Source organism: Carlito syrichta, unplaced genomic scaffold (assembly GCF_000164805.1).
Source record: "Carlito syrichta isolate Samal-C Ts95f unplaced genomic scaffold, Tarsius_syrichta-2.0.1 Scaffold312220, whole genome shotgun sequence".
NCBI lineage: Eukaryota > Metazoa > Chordata > Mammalia > Primates > Tarsiidae > Carlito > Carlito syrichta.
In genome coordinates, this window is record NW_007256316.1 from 307,629 (window position 1) to 329,051 (window position 21,423).

A 21,423-nucleotide genomic window follows, 5' to 3' on the forward strand; every position below is an offset into this window, starting at 1 on the left:
ATTCAGTAAGCACCAACCCCATCTGTCTGAACCCCTGTCGCTACCTAAAGATGCTCAGCTCATAAGGCTTGTAATATGACTCAGACTGTAGGGCAGTCAATGCTTCCAGACCACATCAGCTGGACAGAATTCAAGCCGTTGGAGGCTGCCCTGACAGCCCTCATCTGATCGCAAACTGAATCGCTTTTCCTTTCCACCAGGCCTGCAGCTGTGCTTCTGGCTTCCCACCATAACCCTCGGTTCACCTCGAGTTGTTAGGTCACTACTGAATTCCAGTTTAACCATCAGATTTCAAAATGGCAACCTGGCCTAGAAGAGCAGGCAAAAAGAAAAGTTCTTTAGTCTGTACATAGACTGGCCATGTAATTTTCAGGGCCTAGTGCAAAGTAAAAATGTGGGACTCTTTTGCTCAAAAAATAGAAAAAAAGGGCCATTGAAGGTACTGAAATATAAAGCATTCTCCCTTTCCTATTTCCTCTGCTCAAATACATGCTCCCCTGTTCCACAGAGTATCCTTACAAACACAAGTTCAAAGATAAAATTATTAAGAATTTCAAGATGGCAACAGCAGACATTAAGCCAAACATGAGTCCCTCTCGAGGGTGGGGCCTGTGCAGGTGTTCAGGTCACATGTCCATCAAGCTGGCTCTGATTGAATGCCACTCCAGTCTGTTTAACCTGGATGGAGGAAGGTCACGCAGTGGGTGTTGGCTTCCACTGGATGCTGACTTAAAACTTTTGTCCCTACCTACAGTTACTGGATTCTGTGAAAACTACTGATGGCTTCCCCGCCCAATGCTTCCTATTTTTAAGAGAATCCAGAAGACTTAATTTAGTATACTTCCTAACCCTCTTTAGAAAAAAAAGTCAAGACAATGTCCATTCTTTGTCTTTTTCTAGTCATGGAGAGACCTGGCTATTTTTGTAATAAAATCAGCTGATATCTATTCAGATTACTATGTGCTAGGCACACATTACTAGCTCCAAAGTATTACATAGTCACACATGCATTTAATCTTTTAAAAACCTCTTGCTTATCCTGTGAAATGCCAGCAACCATCACCTCCATCACAGAGGCTATGTCCAGGGTCACACATAGGGAGTAAATGGCAGTCTGACTCCACAATCCAAACTCTTAACCATGGTACCACATTGCCTCCCGCATTCTTTCCACCAAATCACTCCTTTGTGTCTTGACCCAGTCGACATAAATTACCTCTGTGACTCGAAGGGAAAGTTCTGTTTTGAGACTATTGGGACTAGGCAGGGCATGATGCCTCACACCTGTAAACCCAGCACTTTGGGAAGCTAAGGTGGGAGGTTAGCTTGAGGCCAGGGGATTGAGACCACCTAGGAAACATAGTGAGATCCTGTCTTTACAAAAATTTTTTTAAAAATTAGCCAGGTGTGGTAGTGTGTGCCTGTAATCCTAGCTGCTCGGGAGTCTGAGGTGGGAGGATCACCTGAATCCAGGAGTTTGATATGGCAGTAACCTATGACTGCACCATTGTACACTGGAGTGTTGCTGACAGAGGAAGACCTTGTCTGTGGGGGGAGGGGAGTATTCTGGCTTCTATATTTGAATTTACTTCACATGTTCGATAGACTTCACAGAATAATGCTACATTCCACAAAGACCAATTAGTCGGCAGAGGAAGTGTCAAAAACCTTGGCCTTTTGGTGGGGACATACATCCATAAACGAATCTATTTCTCATTGCTGCATTTTTCTCTGCCAATTTATTTTCCCTTACTGTACAATTGCCTGTGGCCATTAAGATGAATACCTCTTTAAAGTTTCTCAGAGCTGAAATGCAATTGTACTTTGATTTTAAAAGACCAGAGGTTGGTAATATTTATTGTAAGCATAGGTTGGAAAGGTTAACTGACTAAACTTCTCACTGAACACAAAGTAGATAAAGTAAAATGGGTTCGGTGTCCCTCTTCTGTGATCTCATCCTTTTTATCGCTGTTCTCGCCCTGTATAGCAGCTTACAAAAACAGTACAAATTGTCACCAATTAATGAATGCTTATGGTTTGCTAGGCTCTGGGCTTAGTGCTTTTCATGGATTATCACATTTAATCTTTCTGACAGCTCTATGGAGTATATCCTGTTATTATCCCCACTTTCTAAATAGAGAAACAAGGGTTTGGGGAGGTTAAATAACTGGGCTAGGATCTCAGACTGTTACAGTGCTGGGCTTCAAACTCAGAGTTTCTGACCTAAAAGTCCATACATTAAACCATGGATTTTACTATTTTTAAAAAATATCTTTTGCTTCTCTACTTTAAAGAGGTATTTATCTTAATGGCCACAGGCAATTATACAGTAAGGGAAAATAAATTGGCCTGGAACACAATACATTTTTGTTTAGTAACTAGAAAGAAATGACAAATTCAGAATAACCACGTCATCAAATTCAGGGGATTATGGAGAGATGACACATGTGAAATCACCAAGGGTGTGACTGCCTTTTTTAACTGAGGAGCCTTATCTCTTGGAGGAGTTGATGTCATCAGGAATACACCAACTCACACAGAGGACACTCAGCACATGACAGCTCTCTGGGGAGCAAGGCATCCATCCCTGAAGGCCAAGGAATGACTCTCCAAGGGCTAGTAGCAATGTGGTTGCCAACTGCATAATGACAGAAAGTACCATCAAGCTGCAAAATAAGCTGTTATTAATACTTCTTGGTCTTTTCAGACACACACGTAGGCATAGAACTATAAAAGTGCCATCAGCCACAGTGGCATCTCCAAATGCGAAGGAATGTGTGTTGGGACATGGGTGTCTATTCCAGACCAAGTACCTTCTGCAAGGGAGTAGGAAATAATTAGGCAAACAGTTCAACTGAATAACCTACAAGCACAATATGGTATTGGATGAAGTTCTAACCTTCACTGCTTGGGGATTGTACCTCTAATTAGTGCTTGATTGAGAAAACACTTCCTAAATGTCTACCATGTACAAATCACTGTGTTAAAAGCTGCTGTGAATCCAAAGGTAAGTGAGATATAAGTTCTGTCTTCGTGGATATTACATTCTACTTGGGAATATGCCAGGTGCAAAGATGATAACACTTATAAGGTGTAAGGGTGAGCCTCAGCTGTCACATCTATACATTGAGGATAAGAATAGAACAGGTCCAGCCAAGCACAGTGGCATGCACATGTAGTTCCAGCTACTCTGGAGGCTGTCACCAGAGGATTGCTTGAGCCCAGGAGTTTGAGTCCAGCCTGGGCAACGTAGCAAGATCCCTATTTCTTTTCTTTTTTTTTTTTTTGAGTTGGAGTCTCACTCTGTCACCCAGACTGGAGTGCAGTGGCCGCTCCCGGCCACCGCAGCCTCGACTTGCTGGGCTCCGGCGATCCTTCCGCCTCAGCCTTCCGAGTAGCTGGAATTATAGGCATGCGCTACCACGCCCGGCTGATTTTTTGATGTATTGTAGAGATGAGGTCTCGCTGCCCAGGCGGGTCTTGAACCCGCGGGTTCGTGCAATACACTCACCTCAGCCTCCCAAAGGCGTGGGATTTCAGGCTGAGCCACAGAGCCCGGCGAGATCCCTATTTCTTAAAAAAAATTAGTAGAGTCCTTGAAGGAAGGATACACAGAGTATAAGCTATTGCATATAATGGGGGAGTACCTCCCAAATCCAGAATTATCTTTTGGAGGGTGGGCCTCTCGTGGTGCAGGCTTCCCCTGCAAGGTAAGTGTTTTAGGAACCCGTCAGCATCAGTGCACAGGCATTATTGTGAAAGACCTCAGGGAATTTTTTTGGCGATTCTTTCAACGTGTTTGTCCATTTCATGGTGGTGGGTGACCTACACAAACACTGTGTGGCAGTGAAATTTTGACAAAAAAACGGCATGACCCCCAGTGCCCCACCCATCGTATTCACCTGATCTTGTCCCGGATGAAACAAGTTCTCAAAGGAAACATTTTGCTGATGTGGAAGAGGTGCAGCAAAAAAATGGTAGAAGCACTAAAAGGCATCAAAATTGACGAATTCAAAAACTGTTTGAGCAGTGGAAAAAGCATCTTGATAGGTGCATTGCATCAAGCGGAGAGTTACTTGGAAGGTGACTAAGGTTTAAACACGTAAGGATAAATACACACTTTTTAATAAATAATTTCTGGGTCTTGGAGGGCCCCCCTCATACAGTGTTTAACTCACTAGCTGGCACATAGAAAACACTAAAAATGTAAGTCTTCATTTCAGGACTATTGACACAGGCGTTGGTTTAATTACACCCGTGGGCCAGGTCTGGCCTATAGATGGCTCATGAGCTAGGAGTGGTTTTTATATTTTCAAATGACTGAAAATAGCCAAAAGCAGAACAGTATTTTGTGATGCATGAAAATATATGCAATTTAAAATTTGATGTCCATCATTAAAATTTTATCAGAACACAGCTATGCTCACTCACACGTGTATGTCTGGAGCTGCTTTTGAGCTTCAATGGCAGAGAACAGTAGTAGCAACAGAGATCACACGGCCAATAAGCCTAAAATATTTACTCTCTGGTCCTTTGCAAAAAAAGCTTGCTGTCTCCTGTTATAGTTAAATTATTGACTCAGCCTAATGGAAATACTTGTATTTTTATCAGCAGATTAGAAGGATGCCCACGGACACATCCACCAAGATAGACTATAAACATGCTCTTACAAGGACAGCTTGCCCCATGGTGATTCAATTTGCTGCTCTAAATTCTTCATGGAGCTTTCTCCAGAACTCTTGGCTTATTAGGAAATTGGGGCTCATGTATCACAGCCTTTCAGACACGTGGTGCCCAAATGTTACTTCCTGGTCCACTCAAGCGGACTCATTTGCTCACACTACATCATTTATTAATATCAAATAATAAACATGAGCAGCAGATATTTCATATTTTGTGGGGTGGAGCTGACTTTTAAAAAGTCACAGCACATTATTTCTCCAAACCTATTCCATAGTATCACTGCTTTGAAAGTGAACACTTTGATCTGGGGGAGAAAATGAGGGAGAGGAATATCCTCAGGGGGTTGGGGAGAGAGAAATCTATGGGTAAAGCAACCCTGTACTGAGTGTTTGGGGGAGCATCTGCTGATCACAGTCACATCTCTGTTTACTATTTAAAGCCTCTTATTTGCGGAAGCCTCCTCAGACCATATGTTATCAACAAATGTTGCTAATCAAATACACACAGTAATTTTCATTAGAATTTTCCCCCCATGAACAAAAAACAACATTTGCCACATAGGGAATATACCTCCCAAAATGACAGTAAACATTCACTGCAAACCTTTTGACAACAGAGTGATATTTACTAATGCATATGCGAATAAGCCAAGAACAAATCCACATTAGGCAAATAAAGACCCCTGAAGAATTGGATTTTGTGCAGGTCGGTGCTGGGTGGGTGGGTGGGGGGGTGATGTCATTAGTTGCCATGGTGATGCTCAGCATAAGGTCATAATTCATATCTTGGAGACAGGATTTACATGTATTCAAGGTATATGGCTCATGTGAACTGTGTGCTAAATTGGTGCAGTTCATAAAATTAACTGTAGGCTTTAACGAGGGAGAAGTGTCATTTCGAGGAATGAAAGTGCTGTGGTCCTGTTGCTAAGAGGGAAAGTTAATAATTGCCTGGAGACAACTGCACTAGAATCTTCTGGTCTGCCTTTCAGGTGGATTGCAGATATTCTACTTTAAGTGAATCAATTGTCCCATCACTGTGTGTCTCATGCAAACTAATTGATAGGCGGGGTCTCCTGGCCTTCAGTGTGCTAGAAAAGCTCAGTTACCTCTTATCTACATAAGTGAGGTGTTTGCTTTGTAGAAATTGGGTTGTCTGAGAGGCAAAGAGATGAAGGCTTTGGTTTGCCTCCTTGACATTCCCACTGGTATGTCTCCTCTCCAGAAGTCTGAAATCAAATGTGTCTACACCTCAGCTTGAAATTTTCTCCCTCACGTCAGTTCCTCTAAGGCTTCTCTCACTTAGTCAAAGGAACTGCCAGCCACTGACATCATTTGTGTTTTCTTCTTTTTACCCCACATCCGCCTCATCACCAGATCTTTCTTACTTCCTACATATATCACAAATCTGATTATTACTGTGGAATAAAATAAAGCAAAGAAAGGAAGAGGTGGGAGAACATTTAAATAGGATGGCTCATTCAAATTTCACCAAGAAGTAATGATCACCTGCATGATTTACTCTTCATGGGTTTTTTTGGTTTGTTTGTCTCTGGCTAGAATGTAAACTCACAAGAGCAAGAATCTATGTCTGTTTCCTTTATCATTGTGTCTCCAGTCTCTAGCACAGTATTCAAAATGTGGGCACACTCAACAGGCATTTGTGGAAAAAATGAATTCATGGAATTGTGAATTCCTGTACACATATATAAGTATCTGGAGATGAGATTCAAATTGAAAGCGAAATGTAATATGTTTGATTACCCATGTATTAGAGAAATGCAGACCAAAACTACAATGGGATACCATCTCATACCAGTCAGGACGGCCATTAGTATTTTAGAATCATGGGGTCCTTGTGAGGATTTGTTACATAAGTATATTATGTGAAGGGAAGGTTTAGGCTTCTGATGAGCTCTCTCCCCTTCCAGTAGTGTACATGGTACCTAACCGGTTTTTGTATCCCTTATCCCCACTCCTTCCTTCCCTCCTTTAGTGGTGCACAGTGTCTGTTGTTCCTGTTCTTGTGCTGTGTTTAGTGCTCACTTCTAAGTGAGAATATGCAGTATTCAGTTTTTTGGTTTGTGATAATTCACTTAGTGAATTGTGATAATTCGCTTAGTGAATTGTGATGATTCGCTTGGAATGATAGTCTCCAGGTGCATCTATGTTGCTGCAAAGGATATGATTTTGTCCTTCTTTATGACTGCATAGTAGTCCATTGTGTATATGTACATATTTTCTTTATCTAGTTCACCATCAATGGGCACCTGGGTTGGTTCCATGTTTTTGCCATTGTGAATAGTGCTGCAATAAACATTCGTGTGCAAGTGTCTTTTTGGTAGAGTGATGTGTTCTCCTTTGGGTATATTTCTAGAAGTGGGATTGCTGGGTTGAATGGTAGCTCTATTTTTAGTTTTTTGAGAAATTTCCAAACTTCTTTCCACAAAGGTTGAACTATCTTATATTCCCACCAACAATGTACAATCATTCCCTTTTCTCCCCAGAACGGCTATTAATAAAAAGTTAAAAAAACAACAGATGTTGGTGAGGTTAAGGAGAAAAGAGAACACTTGCCCATACACTGTTGGTGGGAATGTAAGCAAGGTTAACCCCTGTGGAAAGAAGTTTGGAAATTTTTCAAAGAACTAAAACTATATATAGATCTGCCTTCTGATCAGCAACCCCACTTTTGGAAATATACTCAAAGGAGCATAAGTCATTCTACCAAAAAGACACCTGTACTCGTATATTATCCCAGCACTATTTACAATAGCAAACACATAGAACCTATCCAGGTGCCTATCAACAGTGGCCTGGATAAAGAAAATGTGGTACATATACACTATGGAATCCTACACAGCAATACAAGAGAAGGAAATCATCGCATTTGCAGCAACATGGATGCAGCGGAGGCCCATTATTCTAAGTGAACTAGTGCAGAAACAAAAAACTGACTATTGAATGTTCTCTTTCATAATTGGGTACTAAACACTGGGCATGTGGGTACAGATAGGAACACAAGACACTGGGCACTGCTAAAGGAGGGATGTATGTAGGAAGGGGGAATAAGTGATGCAAAATCACCCATTGGGGTGGGGTACAGGCTCATCAGAAGCCCAAACCTTGTCTTCATGCAATATGCCTATGTAACAAGTCTTCACATGTACCCTCTGATTCTGAAATTAAAAAGTGTAATTTTCACATACAAATGCACAGTGTTTTATTATCCATAGATATTCTTAGGTGTGGTTTGAGAGAAAGTGAGGAAAAGTGTAGTACACCATAAACTTCAGAAGGGCAGGGACCAGGTCCATCTTGCTTGCTGTTATATTCCAGTGTCTAGCTCAGTGTTCAATGCAGAGGAAATGCTCAAGAAATGTGTATGGAATCAAGGTCAGAGGGGATAATACATACCATGCTTCATGCAAATATGAGGGGGGATTCCTCCAAAAATGAAATTTATTATTAAGAGATTGTGTAATTATTCTTACATGTTTAAACATCATTCAGCTTCAAAGTACTCCCCATTTGATGCAATACACCTGTTGAGATGCTTTCTTTCTTGTTCAAAACAGTTTTTGAACTCATCAATTTTGATGCCCTTTAAGTGCTTCTGTCATTTTTTGTTTCACATCTTTTACATTGGTAAAACACTTTCCTTTGAGGACTTTTTTCATCTGGAGAAATAAAAAAAAGTCACTTGGGGCAAGACTGGGTGAATAGGGAGGGTGAAACATGGGGGTCATGCTGTTTTTGGTCAAAAACTGCTGAACACTTAACATGGTGTGGACAGGCGTGTTGTCATGGTGAAAGAACCAGTCACCCATTTGCCATAACTCAGGACATTTCTTCTGCAATGCAGCCTCTCACAACAACATGAGCTGGTATACTGATGCTGATGGGTTCCTAGAATACTTACCTAAAGGGGAAGCCTGTAGTACAAGGGGCCCACCCTCCAAAAATAATTCAATTTTTGGGAGGGTTCCCCCACATATAGGAGACTTGCATATCAATCCTTATTTTCTCACTAGCTGTGCAACCTTGGCCCATCACTGGCAGAGTTTACCTGTACAGTAAGTCCCCAGCATACACACTTTCAAGTTACAAACTTTCTAAGTTACAAACGTGCTTTCCCATGTCCAATCATACAAGTCAGTTCATGTGTCTGACATACACTGTCATGTGCATGTATCCTCTATAAGTAGTTATGCTTTTGTGTATTTTACTGTATAGTACTCTATAGAGTACAGTAGTATAGTATCTTTATTTCAAGCCCAGATGTCTAGAAGTATAAAAGCAGCAGTGCTGTAGCTGGTACTGTATAGCTGATTGTGTTAGATGAATACCTAGGCTAACTTTGTTAGAACTATGAACATGAACATTCTCTCAGGATGGAACTCACTTGTATATAGGGGATTTACTGTATAATGGAAGAAAAGGCTAATTTTGGGGGCGGTCCTAGAGACAAGAGTCTGGTATTTGATTTCTAGCATTTTAAAATTCTTTCTTAGCCGGGCTCGGTGGCTCAGCCTGTAATCCCGCGCCTTTGGGAGGCTGAGGTGAGTGGATTGCCTGAGCCCGTGGGTTCGAGACCTGCCTGGGCAGCGAGACCTCATCTCTACAATAAATCAAAAAATCAGCTGGGCGTGGTAGTGCATGCCTGTAATTCCAGCTCCTTGGAAGGCTGAGGCAGAAGGATCGCCGGAGCCCAGCAGGTCGAGGCTGCGGTGGCCGGGAGCGGCCACTGCACTCCAGTCTGGGTGACAGAGTGAGACTCCAACTCAAAAAACAACAAAAAAATTCTTTCTTAGAGTTAATTCCTCTTTGCTTCTGTTACCCAACTCTTCTCACATGTTGTCTACTTTTTTCATTAGGGCTCTTAGCACCATTAATCATAGTTTTTATACATTCCTGTTCTGATAATTCCAACATCTCTGCCATAGCTGAGTCTGGTTCTGAAGCTTGGTCTGTTCCTTTAAGCTGGGTTGTTTTTCTTTTAGCATAACGTTTAATTTGTGTTGCAAGTACATTTTTGTTGATCTACTGAGCCTAAGAAATCCGGTAGCAATTTCCACTCCTGGGCTTCTGCTTCAGTAAGCGGTGATTCTCTGTATCTAGGGGCAGCAGTTTGCCCTGAAACTTCAATTCTCTGATGGATCTAATAAGAGATGTTGACTTCATTTTGTTCAGCTTTTTTTCTTGTGGTGAGGATGGGAGTGATGACTTCTAAGCTCCTCATATGCAGGACTGAAAACCAGAAATCCAACAGAGCCTGAATATTCTGAGATCCTATCCAGCTGTGAGGGCTTAAATTGCATTACTCATTGAAGGTTGACTTATAATAAAATATAGAAATGATCAGAGGAAAATTCTAAATCTTCCAAGGTTGGAACTAAGTAGCAGGGTGGTGTGGGGTGGAATTGTCAAAGGCTACATCACAAAAGTGACACAGCACATCCCCTGGTTTGAATGTCAGTGTTGTCTTCTCTGAAATGGAACTTACAGTGTGGATGAGATCTCCCCTGTTTTTGTGAAAGGAGGAGAAGCGTTTGTCATTGGAAATGTTGGCTCCGTCTCCCCAGTGTAGGGCTCTTCTGCATCCCCATCATTTACCTGCCTTCCTCTAACCATCTGTTTATTCAGAGTTCCTGAAGATCTTTATGAAAAATAAGCTGTTGCCGGGCTCGGTGGCTCAGCCTGTAAATCCCGCGCCTTGGGAGGCTGAGGTGAGTGGATTGCCTAAGCCCGCAGGTTCGAGACCTGCCTGGGCAACTTGGCAAGACCTCATCTCTACAATAAATCAAAAAATCAGCCAGGCGTGGTAGCACGCGCCTGTAATTCTGGCTACTTGGAAGGTTGAGTTGGAAGGATCGCCGGAGCCCAGCAGGTCAAGGCTGCGGTGGCTGGGAGCAGCCACTGCACTCCAGTCTGGGCGACTGAATGAGACTCCAACTCAGAAAAAAAAAAAAAGAAAAGAAAAGAAAAATAAGCTGCTTACTACATGGCAGACACAAAATGCACCTCTCACAGGGTTGCAGAGAACACTTTCATTCATTTTCTCCTCTCTGAGACTCAGCAACCAACTCCTGTTTAACTTTCAACACTGGATGTTTTCCTATACTTACTTTTGTAACCTGAGCCGGTTACTATGGTTGCAACCTGTGATTCCCATAAATCACAGGGGACTCTATGGCTAACTGTGCTTTTAGAACTTGCATCTGCCACAGGATATCTTGCAGCCTCCAGCAGACTCCAGGGTGTAAAAACCCCACCCTATAGTTAGCTATGCCAAAGCTGTCAGGAGATTTGGGCCAAAGGAATCACAAAATGCATTTCAAAGCCCTTTGCATTCCAACCAGTTTCACTGAGAGCACGAGCCAAATGAGGAAAAACAGCTGGGAGAGATCAAGCCACTGTCTCTGAGTTGAATGAAGTCCTGAAGATAACCTTGGCCATGCCCTTAGTTTACAGATAAGGGAGCTGGTGCAGTGGGGAGGAATTTTAGAGTGAGACTGTTCTTTTGGGAGGCCGAGGTGAGTGGATTGCCTGAGCCTGTGGGTTTGAGACCAGACTGGGCAACTTGGTGAGACCTCATCTCTACAATAAAACAAAAATTAGCTGGGTGTGGTAGCATGTGCCTGTAGTTCCGACTACTTGGGAGGCTGAGGGGGAAAGATTGCCAGAGCCCAGCAGGTTGACGCTGGGGTGGCCATGAGCGTGCCACTGCACTCCAGCCTGAGTGACAGGGTGAGACTGACTCAAAAAGAAAGAAAGAAAAAAAAGATTGTTTGATAGCTATCAACTAAGAACTTTATGATCTCAGACAAATGTATGAGCCTCTTATGTCTGTAAAATGGGCATATTAACAACCTCTACCTTAAGGATTTCTTTTCTGCCTGCCCCCAAACTAAATGAGAGAAGCACTTAGTATGGCGTAAGTTGTTAATAAAGGACTGTTAGCATTATCCAGGCAGCACAGGATTAAAAGTGCAGGCTCTGGAATCCAGCAGCCTGGGTTTCACACTCAGTTATGCTGCTCTCTTTCTGAGCGACTCTGAACAGCTGGCTGAATCTCTTGCAGCCTCTATTTTCTTAACTGTAAAATGAGGATGTTTATGGTGCTCCTCTCTTAGTTTTCTTTTATTGGAATTAGATGAAAAAATGTTTCCTAGGCTAATTCTCAATAAACCCTCCCTAAATGTTACCTATAAAAAAGTGTGGTGATAATTATTCAGTGACATCTCAAAGATGCACAAGTGAGTCCTAGTGCCAGCACTGGAACCAAACATCAAGATAAGAGCTGACCCTTAAAATGTTTTCCAAGCCAACTGAGCAATAGCTTTTGTGCTTTTTTCATCTGGGAAAAATAAAATTGGGGTTTGAATTTGGGTTTGATTTTTTGGCAACGATGGCAAAAGGACTTGCTCTCATTTTTCTGACTTTCTCCTCTGAGTGCCTGGAAGACTCCTTTCATTGCCAATCCTCTTCCTTCATTGAACTTTCCTGCCCCCAGGGCAAAGATTACACTGTTGTTCAGTGAGATTCACTCTCCTCTGCCTTCTCCAAGGAAATTTTCTTCCTGCCCCATTGATGGTGGATTAGTTCACGTGACTACTTCTTTTGGCCTCTGCTGTGGTCTGAAAGTCTGTACCTTCCAAAACTCATGTTGTAATTTAATCCCTGATGTGGCAGTTTTGAGAAATGGGGCCTTTAAGAGTTGATTGGGTCATGAGGGCTCTGCCTTAATGAATGGATTAATCTATTTATGGATTAATGGGTTAATGTATCAATGGATTATTATGGACAGGTAGCTTTATAAGAAGAGAGAGACCTGAGCTAGCATGCTCAGCCCCCTTGCCACGTGGTGTCCTGTGCCACCTCAGGACTCTGCAGAGTCCCCTGGCAAAAAGGCCTTCACAAGATGCAGTCCCTTGACCTTGGACTTCTCAGCTTCTGTAATGGTAAGAAATACACTTCTTTTCTTTAAAATTACCCAGTTTCAGATATTCTGTTATAAGCAACAGAAAATAGACAAGGACAGTCTCCTAGGAAGAGTATATATTCCTGCAGTTTGATTTTAAGTTTATCCATATGACTTTCATTGGCCAGTGGGGCATTAGGAGATGTGCTACAAGCACAGGTTTGAAATATGCTTGAGTGGTTGGGTTTGCTCTCTTGTGCCTCTGCCACCCCACGAGCAAAGCTTTCTCCAGGTAGCTGCTGTCCCTGCAGGCTGGATCTCAGGATGAACCATCCAGAGCAGACTTGAGCTCAACCCACAGTGAGATACCAAGGCCAGCCAGACCCACAGCTTGAAGCAGAGCCACCAGCTGAGTTCAACATGGATCAACCAAACTCCGACCAATTTGCAGAGGAGTAAAGAAGAATAAATGACTGTGGTTTTAGGCCATCAAGTTTTGAGGTGCTTTGTTACACAGCAATAGCTAACTCATACGGCCTTTTTATCTGGTACTTAATCACATCATCCTGTTTCCACTCTATGTCTTATTGGTGTGCAGTCCTCAATTAGATATCACATTATGCAGAACCCAGACACATTTTATGGTCCTTGTATACCATATGAAGTCTGTGGTAGTCACTCAATAAACACCTGCTTAATGACTTTGCTGGCTTGCAAATGACCTCCCGGGTTTTGCCAGTGTCAAATGAGGCAGAGTCTACCCACAGTGTGAGAACTGGACTGAGGCCTGGTTGTACTAGCTAAGCCTGCCATAGGCACTGTCTAGGTCTCCTAATGAGAAAGCGTGTCAACACCTCCCAGGACTAAGGCAGACAGCCAATGTCTTTTCAAACCACAAGTGGTCAAATGCTCCAAGAGAAAGCCCTACCCACATCAAAGGCATTCTCGATCAAGCCTCCCACATGGAAGCAATGAACACAAAGCCAATCTCGGAGGCACTTGAGTGCCCCCAACATCTGTGGCTCTGAGTGGGGACCTGAGTTGAGGGGGGTATGCAGAGGCAGCACTGGGGGGCCTATGGGACAGCCATTCAGGGCTTTGGCTGCCTGCCAAGCAGCCAGCCCCATCCCGTGAGACTTCCCCATTGCCTTTGACAAAGAGGATTATGGAAGCTGTTTTTGGTTGGGACTAGGGAGAGGGCTGACTGCTTTCATGGGCTGAGTTCCCATCTCCCACAGAGAGGGATCCCAGAGGACACTGTTGTGAGCCATGCTTGTCTCTTTCCACCGGGACTGGCTTGTGGGTTTGGTCTTTATTTTCTCTGTTCAACATTTATGAGAAACCATTAGGAGTGGTCATGAATGCCAGGAGTCTCAAAGGGAAATGGTGAATGGGGCCAGCTGGCCAAATGCCCTTCAGTAAGGACTGAGGTGTTGTCTTAAAGCATTGGGGAAACTGCTCTGGAGGCCAAGTGCGTGGATGGCATAGGTCCAACCTGCAGTGAGAGAGTTCTTGAAAAGTGATGAATCTCAGTTGTAGAGAAACATTATCACTGCTTAACCAAGCCCAGGAATATTGACACTATCTCAGCAGAGTGAAAAAACTACCTGTGTTCCCAGTTGCATCCGGGTGTCCTTGCACTGACCACTGCTGTGTGTTGAATTCTCCTTAGGGCCTAGATACTCTAACTTTGGGACCCCCTCCTACCCATAAAATATTAAATAGACTGCAAGAACATCTTTGAAAAATGTACAAAAAATTGTATGAAAGTTGAATTGAGTTGCAATTGACTAGTTGACATGAGTTAAATTTAAAAGACATTGAATTAAATATTACTTTTTATTTTGTGGTTATCTTTAGATACTGTGGAGTCCATACAGTTCCTTTTAAGGTTTAGATAGTTTCCCAGGCTCTTAAAAAACATTTGGGCCCTGCTGGCCCCTTGTCTTAAACTCAGATGAAATTAACTCAGATGTTTTATCTAAAATAATAAATGTGAAGTTTTACCAACTGGCAAGAGCCAGAATAAACTTTAAATTCCTTTAATGTTGATTTGTATGAGGGGGGACCAAAAAAATCCAGTTATCTTTTGGAGGGGAGGCCCCTGGCAGTATAGGCTTGATAAATGTTCTAGGAACCCACTGGTTTTAACTTAAAAGTTTTGAGAAGGTTGCCTCAAGATTCGTGGAAGAAATGTCCTGAGCTGTGGCAAACAGGTGACTGGTTCTTCTGCCATGACAACGCACCTGCCAACACCATGCAGCAGTTTTTGACCCAAAATGACATGACCCCCATGCTCCACCCTTCCTATTCACCCAATCTTGCCCCAACTGATTTTTTTGTTTCCCCAGATGAAAGAAGTCCTCAAAGGAAAACATTTTGCCAATGTGAAAGAGGTGAAACAAAAATTGGCAGAAGCATTAAAAGACATCAACACTGATGAGTTCAAAAACTGTTCTGAGCAGAGGAAAAAGCATCTTGATAGGTATACTGCATTAAACAGAGAGTACTTTGAAGGTGAGTGAAGTTGAAACATGTAAGAATAAATACACAATTTGTAAATAAATCAATTTCAGAGTTTTTTGTGTCACCCCTTGTATACCTCCTCCTAACAAAAGTCATCTCCATGCCCTTTGCTCAGGTAAAGTAAGTGAGCAGATATTTCTGCCATGCATTTCCTGTTAATAGGTATATGTTCTCTCCTTGTCTCTACTTAAGAGAGGGAAAGGCTCAACCAAGTGTGCTGGAAATGCCCAGTGCAAGGACCAATCACTCACCACTGGAAGTTTTCTCACTTGCTATGGATTTGGCAATAACAAAGTGCTTTCTTTAAACCCCCTAGGCAGATAGTGGTTATAAAAACTTTTTAATGCTTCTGAGCTCCTTACAAATGTTAGATGATCTCCCCCCCAGTAGAGCAACACCCTTCAACCTTTTTTTTAAAACACACCCACCCTGCCTGCTTCCTTCCTTCCTGCATCCTCTTTTCCCTTGTTTAGAGGTGGATAATACAATGTGTACAATTAAATCCATTTGGAGCCTGTCACTTTCTGATACTTCTGCATTCCCACCACTCTGCTTGTCAGGTGCTCCATTTTACTTCTGAAGGTTTCCACCACATTGAGGCTCAATGCTCTGGAAAATTAAGTGGCAGAAAATAAAGTCAGGTGGTGCCTGCAGGGAAATCTAAAGATGCTGTGGTTAAAAGTGGGGCTCTGTAGTTGGATGGTCTTATTTGAATCTTGGCTTCACTTCTTAGGAGCTGGGTGATTGTGGGCAAGAGATGTGACCTCTGTGAGGTTCAGTTTCCTCATGTGTACTATAGGAATAAGCAAAGCACCTGCCTCATGGGGCTGTTGTAAAGATTAAATTGACAATTGAGGCAAAACACTGGCACGTGAACACAGGATATGGCTTGACAATAAATGTTAGCTACCATTATTAACAAGGCCCTTGAAGTGATAGAAGCTAAAAAGACCCTTTAAAAATTCAAGTGGTTCAATTTTGAGGCTTTCTTGAAGAAGACCATAACTAAATGTAAAAACATCTTTCTTTTGTACAGTCGGGTTATTCAGCACCAGTCATAATCTACTTACCATTCAATTCCATGCACCACGACGGGCTTGTTTACAGGTGTCTACATCCAGGTGGCTATTTGGAACCATTCAAACAGCAGGGGGGATGTAAGCCCCCTCATCTGTCCTACTCCTATCTCACCAGCCATGCTTTTTTGGTCCCCTTTGTTGCTTTTTCTTATCTCCTCTCTAAACCTCCACATACTCAGGCCTCAGACCCTGGACCTTTTCCATCTACACCAGTGGCTCTCAGTGGGGGTGATTTTGCCCTCTGTAATATATTTGGCAATGTCTGGAGACACTTTTGGCTGTCACACTGGATGGTGGAAGGAGTAGTACTGCTAATGACATTTAGTGAGTGGAAGCCAGGGATGCTGCTAAACGTCCTACAGTGTACAGGTCAGCCATCCACAACAAAGAAGTATCTAGCCCAAATGTCAGTCATGCTGAGGTTGAAAAATCTTGGTCTGTGCTGACCACCTTACTATCTCATGGACACCCCACACTTCTTGTGTTCAACATTCAGTTTCTGATCTTCCCTACCCCATACCCACATCAGCTCTTCTGAAGTCTTTCTCAGGTCAGCAACTGGCAATTCCATCTTTCCAGTTACTCAGATCAAAAGCTTTGCATCATCTGGGATTCCTTCTTCTTGCTTACATCCCACACCCAATACTTCAACAAATCTGTTGGCCCCATCGCAAAATGTAGGCAGAATCTCACCACTTCTCACTACTTCCACTGATACTACCCTGGTCCAGGTCACCATCATCTCTCTCCCGAATTATTGCAATGGCTTTCTAACTTGCTTTTCTACATTTGTCCTCTTTCCCAGGCCCTAGAAGCCAGAGTAATCCTTTAAAATGTAAGCCAGCCTTGATCACTCTGCTGTTCAAAATCCCCCAGTGTGTCCCCTTCTCACTCAGAAGGAATGACAAAGTGTTTGCTATGGCCTACAAAGCCCTACATAAGTTGGACCTTCATTGCCTCTGACCTTGTCTTCCACCACTCGCATTTTTGTGCACTCAGCTCTACCTATATCAGTCTCTGCTGTTTCTCAAAAATGCTAAGTATGTTTCCAATTCAGGGTCTTTGTACTTCCTGTGCCCTATCCCCAGACTGCTCTTACCCCAGTTATCTGTATGAATCAATCTCTCACCTTTTTCCAGGAGTTCTGAGATGTTATTTTATGTAGAGTGGTCAGGGAAGCAAAGTCTCTCTCCCCAGCATTTCTTCTTCTTCTCTCCTACTCTATTTTTCTCCTTATTGGCATCCGACATATAATTTTTGTTTGTTTGTTTATTGCCTGTTGCTCTCCACTAGAGCCAAGCTGTGTGGGGGACTGGGACTCCTGTCTGCTTTGTTCTCTGCCATATGAGTGGCCTAGATCAATGCCTGACACATTTAAGACACTTAACACATATTTTTTGGTGAATAATTAATTTTGAAATAGTGCTACTGAAGACGTTGATATCAGAATGGTTTTGATTCATTGTAAATAGAATACTCCAAATGTTCTAGGCCACCTGGGAATCTTTTCTTTCCCTCTTAAATGCTGTACAACCAGAGGAAGCTACTTAGATATTTTTGGACTTCGGTTTCCTCACCCGAAAATGTATCAGAGTTCTTAAGAGGTTAAATGAAATAACACATTAAGCTATTATGAGGGTAAATGAAATAAAACACATAAATCATTTGGCCCAACAGACAAAATACTGAATAAACAATAACTGGTGTGGTGATAATAATGGTGCTGTGCATGGGAATTTTCTCTGGTCTGTACAGGAGCCCAATAAGAATTTCCTCCTAGTTGCCTAACTTCAAAAGTCTCTGCCAAAGTATTCCCACTCACCTCTTCCCTAATCATCCCTTGCTGGACTTTCCAGATTGGTCCCAGGGTCCCCCTGGCTTCTGAGTCTTCTGATTTTATTTATTTTATTCCAAATAAATTAATTAGATAAACAACTCATTGCTGAAGGGAACAGTTATGTCTATAATGAAGATGAGTCACTAGGAGTCAAGCAGATGATTTCTACCCCAGACTTGTGAGATGCACAAGACGAGAGGCTAGAGCAGTAAAAGAGATTTGGGGATAAGAGAGCATTGATTTGATAGGTGCCCTTGCCACTCACTCTGAGTTTTCCAGTGAATGAGGGAAAGTTTACTGGCTTAGTTTCCCTAGTCCTCATTTGTTGTTCATTTGTTCATCCTTTCACAAGTTCACCCACCTGTCCAGTCAAAATTGAGCATTCAAAGCACTGTTCTGGGCTCAGACAAAACACAATGAATAAGACAGAGAAAGTTCCTGCACTTGAGAGGAAGTGCACATTGTTTGGGCAAGACAGACAATACCTCAATAACCAAATAAACAAACAAGATGATTTCTGAGAATGATAGAAACTATGAAGATAGTAGAACAGGGTCCTGGTACAGAGAATGGCTAGGGCAGGGTCACATTAGGTGGGGTGGTCAGCAGACATCCTGCCAGAGGACATGGTGCTTTTGCTGAGACCAGATAGAGAAGGGGTCCTTATGAAGCTGCTCATCTCTTTCTCTGTTTCCTCCTTTGGTGAAGTAAAGGAAGATGGGGTGAGGGAGCACAGCTTCAGTCGTGACAGAAGGAAGGGACCTATCTAGACTCCTGGGATCCATGTTGTCTCCAGTGCCCAGCATCCTCAAAATATTTGTTGAGTTAATCAATAAATTTGGCTGATAATCTCTCTTTCTCTTGCGGGCACTCTCTTTCTTTCTCTGAGCTCCAGAGCTCCTAGGGGAAGTAATCCTAGGCAGAGGTACCTAAGCATGGGTGGTTTAGTTAGCAGGTGTACAGGTCTTGAATTTATTTCCTCATGAGACCCTTCTTTCATAGGAAAGAAGGGTCTCATGAGGAAATAAATTCAAGAAATGCTGGCTTAAACAAAGATAGGTTCCTTTACATAGAATTTTTCTGAGACTTTATTATATGCATTCTGGATTTTTCAAGAGAGGCCATAGCATATAACATTTCCCAGATTTATGTGAGTATAAAACCGTTTTTCCAAAGAGCATCATGAATGGCTAATGTTTGGTGGAGGATACTTTGGCAAATTCAGAAAGAGTTTGACCAGTACACCAAAGAACTTCTTAGTAGTGAATCATCAGCTCTATATAACCAAGTCCATCTCTACAGGATGTTGAGACAAGGAGTGTTCTCCTAAACAAATATTGGTGTCTTGGTGAAATCAGGTAAAACTGATGCTACCATGTAGAAGAACATAATCAAACTTCAAGAGGCTTAATTAAAAGAAAGAATGTTGCAGGTCATTCAATTTGCTATGAGTGGGGTTACTGGTGGGATTGTTTTTGGGGATGAGAGAGAGTAAGACATTAAAAAAGTGATCTCTATGTATGCATTTTCCCTACTCTCCTCTGTTCTCCCTGAGTTACTGCCAATCTGCATGACATCGAGAGTTGCTACCGCACCAACTCCCAACCCCCAACTCCCTACCTGTTACCAGGGAGGGCTTGTGGAAATCTCAGATTGTTATACTCTAGATTAAGTAATGCAGTCATTTAAATTATTCATCACCACCACGGTTATCAATTGAACCTAACAGCTACTGTTTATTGAGCACTTACTATGGGTCAGGCAGGTTTCAAGTACTTTCCACATATTATCTCATTTAATCCTCACAGTGATGCAATGTGGTAGTGAGAGCTGTTAGCCTTAATTTACAAATGAGGAGACTAAAGCTTAAGAATATTCAGTAATTTGGCAGAAGACACATTTGCTAAGTGGTAGATGTGACCCCCCTCTTTCTGATGTTTGAGTCTTGTACTTAGCCACTTTACTCTGAATTGACTTCAGGATTTTGGAGTAGGGTACTTCAATTGATGGTGATTGCTGACCACATTAATGACAATTTCCTGAAGATAGGGAGTGGAGGATCTGGTCACTCTGTCTGAAAAGGTAATGTACCTGGACGGGCAAGAATCTTATTCACTAGAAGCAAGCTCCTATATTTTGTTTCCCTTAACCCCCAACTCCAGTTTCAGGCATCTGTATTCTGCATATGCTGCCTGGCTCTTGTAAGCATTTACATTTGTGATTCTTTATTGGAGGGAAGAGGACACCTTTGGTAGAGGAGTGATGTAATGATTACTGTGTAGGTATATGTGTGATGGGTATGTATACAATGTGTACACAATGATATAATCATCATTTTGTAACATTTAGAGCTGGAACTCTGGAATCAGACACCCCTAGGTTTCCTGTGTCAGGCATTGGTGTAGATATAGGTATGGCAAACCCAGATATGGCAGACCACTAACCAGCTATGGGATCTTGGATAAATTCCACAATCCTTCTAAGCCTCGATTTTCTTGTCTGTAAATTGTAACAGAACAATGTCTGTCTCTTAGAGTTGTGAGAATTAAATGAGACAATGAATGTTAAGGGCTCAGCAAAGTATCAGGTACCATTGAGAGTTCTCAATAAATATTAGCTGCATGCGATTTAAGAGGATAATTTGTCAAGAATGTACAGGACAGATTGGACTAAGGAGAGACTGGAAAGCATGTAATAATTTAGATGAAACAAGATAAGGGTCTCAAAATCATGGTTTGCCTGGAGGGTCAATGTGGTACTGAAAGAGATTTCTGGGCTCCATCCCATGCCCATTATGTAAGACATATCTTGTTCTCTTGGTTATGAAGGAAGGAAAGAGTAATTACTCAGCTTCCTTGAGATGCAGACCACAAGCAAACTTACTTCTCTAGTTTGTAAGCTGTTAATGGGCACATTGGAGAAGTGGCTATTGGAATGGCGGCTTTGGAAGAGTTATTACAAGAGTGACTCTAAGATGGAAGTTATAATATTGATTCTCCCACTTCCCAGCAACTGATGATGATAATAACAACTCATTGACAGGGTGCTTACTCTGAGTCAGTGACTGTGTTAGGTGCTTTCACATGGGTCATCTAATTTAGTAAAATAAGAAGTGAACCTGAGTTGAAAGAATGTTGACTATTACATGTCTCAGTTGAATTGTGGGCTGCATGGTCAAGAAGGTTCGATTCATGAAGATCCCAATTTTCACTCAATTTCTGAGAAACAGAACTGGATGAGGAGAGAGTGTCTTGGCTTACTGTGACTGTCTGTGCCACAAAACTGTGGGAATATCAAGTTACCGAAGGATATGAGGCCAACCACAGAGAGACAGAAAGAGAGAGAGAGAGAGAGGAGGAGGAGGAGGAGGAGGAG

The 21,423-nt window shown here is 42.3% G+C and overlaps 1 protein-coding gene across 2 annotated transcripts in view; it reads right to left on the reverse strand.

The window, feature by feature from the left end:
- Window positions 1-21,423, reverse strand: part of CADPS (calcium dependent secretion activator) — a 265,905-nt gene that overhangs the window by 195,251 nt on the left and 49,231 nt on the right. The window lies entirely within an intron of this gene.